The sequence below is a fragment of the Chrysemys picta genome, chromosome 19, assembly GCF_011386835.1.
Source record: "Chrysemys picta bellii isolate R12L10 chromosome 19, ASM1138683v2, whole genome shotgun sequence".
NCBI lineage: Eukaryota > Metazoa > Chordata > Testudines > Emydidae > Chrysemys > Chrysemys picta.
The window spans coordinates 19,389,935-19,395,934 of NC_088809.1; positions in this window are offsets into that span (position 1 = coordinate 19,389,935).

Here is a 6,000-nt window from a genome sequence, read left to right on the forward strand (position 1 = left end):
CCCTTTGGAGCTGCTGCCCATGTGCCTCTGGCAGCCCAGTGTCTGCTCAGCAATGCTGCCATCTTCAGAGCAATCCCCCGCAGTGCAGCGGGCTCCCAACCCTGCAGCCCGGCCCTCTCCAGCCAGGCAGGGGAGCAGACGGTGGGGGGGGAAGTGAGAAGGCAGAGCTGGCCGAGAGGGCTGGTTCTCTGCTGGCATCGTGTAGGTCTCTGCGGAGTGTGTGCGAAAGGCTCCCGGCCTGATCTGCTTGCGTCGCACGCCCGCTGGGCCCAGCTGGAAATGAGCGTGCCAGGGGCAGACCAGCAGCGAACCAAGGGCAGCAAGTTGGCTGCAGGGCTCCAGATCTGTGCCAGGCCTGCTGCAGTCAGCGTGGGTTCTCTCTGCCCACAGTCCCCTGCAAAAATCTACCTCAGCCCTTGGGGATGGGGAGAGGCCATCACTTTGCACTTCCTGGTCATCCTGCGCCGGACCCCCGATCACTTCACCTTGGGTGGGGGCAGTGTACAGACACCTGGATCGAAAGGGATCCTGCATGCATCTGCCTGCCGCACATTGAATCCACTGCAACAGCTCTGATCTCTGGTCTCTCTCTCTTCTCCCACCTGTGTCTGTCTCTGCTGTTCTCTTCTCGTCTTGCTCTCTGGATCTGTCTTCCCGAGTCTCTCTCTGCGTGTCTCTCTCTCTCGTGCTGTGAATCTGTGTCTCTCTGCTTGGTTCTCATGATCTCTTTCTCATCCCCTCTCTTTTCTTTGATCTGTTTCACAGTGGAGTGGGTTGGAGGGGGGGCACGCTGGAGCAATAACTGTTCTTGCCCCCCCGATCCTGCATGTGCTAATCACATCTGGGGCTTTGCACAGCGCCCGTTCTCTCCAAATCACAATAACAACAAAAGCGCCTAGGCTCGTTCAGCAGTAGATCTCAAAGCACTTTACAGAGGACGTCTGTGTCAGGATCCCCATTTTACCCGGGTGCAAATAACTGGGCCTGTCCCCAATGAACGCCACGTGGCGCTGGGCTGGAGCCCTCGGTGCAGCATTGGCATGGGACGATGGATGGTGGGGGTTCTGAGCCCCCTGGACATGTCACTGGGGAGCGTGACTGGGGGCGCTTTAACCATGAACCTTGCATTGGCTCTGGAGTGAGTCCCAGGGCTGGTTCCCCATAGGGACACCATTCAAAGCGGAGATGTCCTAGCATGCTCCACCGGCTAGGGCCCAAGTGCTGGGATCCAGGAGTCCTGGGTTCGAGTCCTGGCTCTCCCTACGACCTAGGGCAATTCCCTATTTCCCCGCCCACCCTCTGTCTTGCCTATTTAGGCCGTAAGCTCTTTGGGGCAGGGACTCTCTCCTAACGGCTGTGTCTATGCTGCAGCCGGCAGTGTAATTTCCAGCTCCGGTCGATATACCCGAGCTACGTGCGATCAACCCAGCGGGCTAAAAATAGCGTAGCTGCAGTGACCAGGGCAAGCCGCCCGTGTGCTGGCCACCCTGCTGTTTTTAGCGCGCTGACTCATTCAAAGCTAGAGCACGGACCGACCCCTGCGGGAATTGTAGACTGAGCCGCGCACCCAGCACCGTGGGGCTGGAGACTCTAGGCACTGCCAAAACCAAGGGGCCAATGGCCGAAGGAGCAGCCTGTTTATCAGATCCCTTCAAACAAAAGACACCTCAACTACGGCGGTCAAAACGTGTTTCCAAACTGCTCGATACGTTGCTTGGGTCAGAAACAAACCCAGGTGCTGGAAGTGCCTGCAGTGTTCTCCTTCACCTCTCTGCGAAGGGGCTGAGTTTGCCACTCTTACCTGTGCTGAATATTCTGTTCAGTTCCTTCTCAGCGCGTTGGGCCCCTGGGCACCTGTGAGAGTAAAGCACCATACAAAATACCCGCCAGCAGGAAAGGAAAGTCCCCGGGGGCTAAGGCAGTGCAGCGATTGCAGAGTAAGGTGTTATGCGGTAGGAGCGAGGATGCCAGAAAAAGTCTGGAAGAGTAAAGGCAGGGGCATGTGGCTGATCTGCAGAAGCTGGTAGCCGTGAAATCTTGAGATCAAAGCTCACCAGCTGTGACCCTTCCTCGCGTTCAAGGCCCACCTGAGCCGACCCTTCCCAAAAACGACAGGTCAAAGCTCATGTATAGGGCCCTACCGAATTCACAGTCCATTTTGGTCAATTTCACAGTCGATGGATTTTAAAAGTCGTAAATGTCATGATTTCAGCCATTGAAATCTGAAATTTCACGGTGTTGCAATTGTAGGGGTCCTGACCCAAAAAGAGGTGGTGGGGGTCACAAGGTTATTGTGGGGGGGTTGCAGTACGGCTCCCCTTACTTCTGCGCCGCTGCTGGCCGCAACGCTGGCTTCAGAGCTGGGTGCCTGGAGAGAAGCGGCGGCTGGCCGGGATCCCGGCTCTGACGGCAGAGCCGCCGCCGTCAGCAGCAGCGCAGAAGGATGGCGTGGTACGGCATTGCCACCCTTACTTCTGCACCGCTGCCTGCCGAGCGGGGCCCTCAGACAGCAGCCGCCGCTGTGCGGCCGCCCCGCTCTGCAGGCAGCAGCATAGAAGTAAGGGTGGCATGGCATGATCCCCCCTAAAATACCTGGTGACCCCCCTGCAACTTCCTTTTGGGTCAGCACCCCCAATTTGAGAAACTCTGGTCTCCCCCATGAAATTGGTATAGTACAGGGGAAAAGCCCACAAACGACCAGATTTCACAGGGGGAGATCAGATTTCACGGTCCATGATGTGTTTTTTATGGCTGTGAATTTGGTAGGGCCCTATTCATGTGCTGGAACCCTCCTGGGAGCTCTAAAGACTCAAAGCTCAACTGACTTAACCCTATTGAAGCTCTCAGAGAGTGAACGCCACAAGTGTAATGGGGAGAGCAGAGGCAGTGTAGCCTAGCGGATAGGGCACTCCACGGAGAGCTGGGTTCAGTTCCTGCCAATGTTGCTGCTTTGCTCGGTACATGAAGGATGTGGTCCTGTCTCAGCGCAGGGGGCTGGACACGATGACCTCTCCAGGGCCCTGGCAGCCCGACATTTCTATGATTCAGAACCAGCACACTTTGGGGTTATCGTCTCAAAGGGGCCAGTTCCCCCTAGGGTCATTTTCTTCAAGTCCCTTCACCTTCTTCAGCATGCCCATCCACGGACCCCCTGCGGGAACCAGCTGGCCTCCCTCCCAGCACTGCTGCCTGACTCACCCTCCCTCCCCGGCCCCCTGGGGGCTCGGGCTGGTCTAGGATTCCCACCGCCAATCCCCGCCAGCCATTGGTGGCCGAACCCTGCCGGCTGGCCATCAGCTGCCCTGTCTGTTGCTAGCAGCCTTTGGGCGGCGAGTTTCCTGCACATCTCCCCAGGTCTGTGCCATGGCTTGGCTCTGCGTGGGTGCAGCCTGGAGAGCTCCGTTCCAGGGCGTTCGCTGGGCAGGGGGCCTGGCGTCCCTCCGCCCCTGGCACCCCCTCCATACGCGGCGTGCCAGCTTGGCCACCTTCGCCTCGCTCGGGCGGGATTCCCAGCGCCAATAAAACGACCCCATTTCCCATAGCCGCCCTGCAGCGGCATCCAACACTGCAGAAGGGCGATGGTCCCGGAGAGGGGCTGGAAATTAAACCGGGGCTCACGCTCCCCAGCCGTCTCGTGTGGGGACGGGCCTCCCACAAGCCCCTTCTTCCATCGCTCTGTCCCGTAGGGGGAGCACCCGTCCCGCACCGGGTGATGTATTCAGACCCAGAAGTACCATTTTACATGTGAAATGGATGCCTGTGATAATGGCAGTGTACCCGTGGGAGAAAAATCCACTGTCCATGAAGGGAATTGGTGTCTCCCTTCAAACAAAGTGGTGGCCCTTATCTGTCACCCGGCCTGGGCTTATTTCCTCCCAACCGAGGGGGTCGCCCTAAGTGGGGAGCCTGTAAAACAAACCCTACAGCCACCCTCCCCGGCCCCCTGGCAAATCCCTGCCATCACCGGTAGCCACCGGGGCAGTTCCAATCTCTGTCTCAGGCCTTGTCGCTACCGGGAACTGGGCCGTGTAGTGTGGGCAGAGTTATCCCAGTGCCCAGGTACATGTAGCGGGATAGTGGTTCCGAGGATGGGAAGGGGAATAAGCGACACTTTTATCCCAGTGTAAATGTACCCACGCTAGGGACTGCACTGGTAAGTCAACCGAACATCACCCCCTGAGCAAGTTAGAGCCGTACAAAACCTGCCTGCGGAGCAGGCCTGAGAGAAGGGGGCGGTATGATGTTACTCGTCAGCGTTATTGACTCCGGGTGGGACTTGCTGGTTCCTCGGGCCGTGCGTTGGTCCCGTGGTGCACGAGGCTTTGCTTTTTGTTTTTGGGGGGTGGCACCTTGACGCTTCTAAGCACTCCCCTCGTGCGTCCAGAGGCCTGTTCTGCACACGACGTTTGTACCGTTTAACGCTGCCGGTGCTGATTGTAGGACATGGAAGCCCTGGCTGAGATCGGGCCCCCATTGCGCTAGGTACTGTACATACATCTAGTAATGGACAGTTCCTTGTCCAAAGAGTCTAAACAGACAAGACAGCAAGTAGGCGAAAGAAAGAATCCGTGTCCCCTTGTCCCAGATGGTGAACGAAAGCCCAGAGAGACGAAGTGACAATAAGAACCTGTTACCTTCCCAACCTGTCTCCTTTCTTTCCCCCACTTAGTGCTGTTAGCTAACGAAACAGCCGGTGGCGCTGCTGACGGGACACGAGACCTGGACCCGGTATGTGACGTCATAATCTCCGTCAGGCTCTTAGTCGTGTTCCATCTCCCCGGCGCACTTATTTGAATTGGCAGCAATTGAAGCAGGTTGCACAGCTGGGTGCACGGAGGTGACTGACTAGACAGCGGGTGCTGTCAGCGGGGAGAGCCCTGAGAAGGGGAATGCGGGGGACAGCCTCCCTCCCGCTTTGACCCCTGGGTGCTGGGTTAAAGGGCCAGGGATCCTAAAAACCACCTATCCACCCAGGTGCTGATTCCCCGGAGCAGGCGCTGCCTTGGGGGTCTCCCTCGCAATCCCCATGGCAGGGCTGGGGCAGACAGCGCTGCAGGGGTTCTGTCTAGAACAGTAGCTGGGAATTGGCAGGGGGTGAGGATGCCTTGGGCATGTCCCTGGGAGTGCCCCCGTGCCAGCACTGGGAAGCGGGGGTGGCATTGGAGCTGCTAGGCAACAGGATTCCTGCAGCCGCTCGTTAAGCCGGGCTCAGGGCTGCGTTACGCAGCTGGAGTAGCGCAACTCAACTGGGATGCCCAGGAGCCGCGGGGCTCAGCATTTATTCCCCTGCAAGCCTAACAAAGGTGTCCTGCAGCAGAGACCGAAACCACGGAGCCCCTGTGCCATTGCTAGAGCTGCCCGGGAACTAAAGGGCCTGGCAAAGCATTGTGGGATTGCCCAAGGTGGCTCTGGCCCTCAGCAGCCCTGCACTGGATTGGGGTCTTCCACTTCCCCTTGCCTAGCATGGGGAGCCCACATGTACCTTCTGTGCCCGGTGCTGAGGTGGCAGATCTGTGACTAAATAGTGAAATTCCCCTCCCCGCCCCGGCCACTCGACCTGAGCAGTGACGGATTGCCCTGCACGTTGGCAATGACCGTAGTGCAGTAGGTGCCCCAGCCAGGGGCCAGGACCCATTGCACCAGGTGCTGTACGGTACCCGGAACAAAAAGATGGTCCTGGGCCCCCAAAACTTCCCATCTCCGGAGCGCCTGCCAGCGAACGCTCCGCAACGTTTCTGTGCTGCCATCCTCAGGGTGGTGGGTAAATAAACCGCCCCCAATTCATTCCCCCCTACGCTCTAACCTGCTGCCCTGTAACAAGCCAGGGAGCCGCTAGGACACGCCCTCGCCCTAGTTCATTCTTTGCCTCTCCTGCATCTGCCATCCCCAAATGCTTTGGGCCAGACATTCCCTCCTTTGCAGGGAACTCGCCCCTGTATTAACTGCTTTGGAGGTGCGATGCCCTTTTCTCTGGTGTCGATTCACCCCAGAGACGGTTTC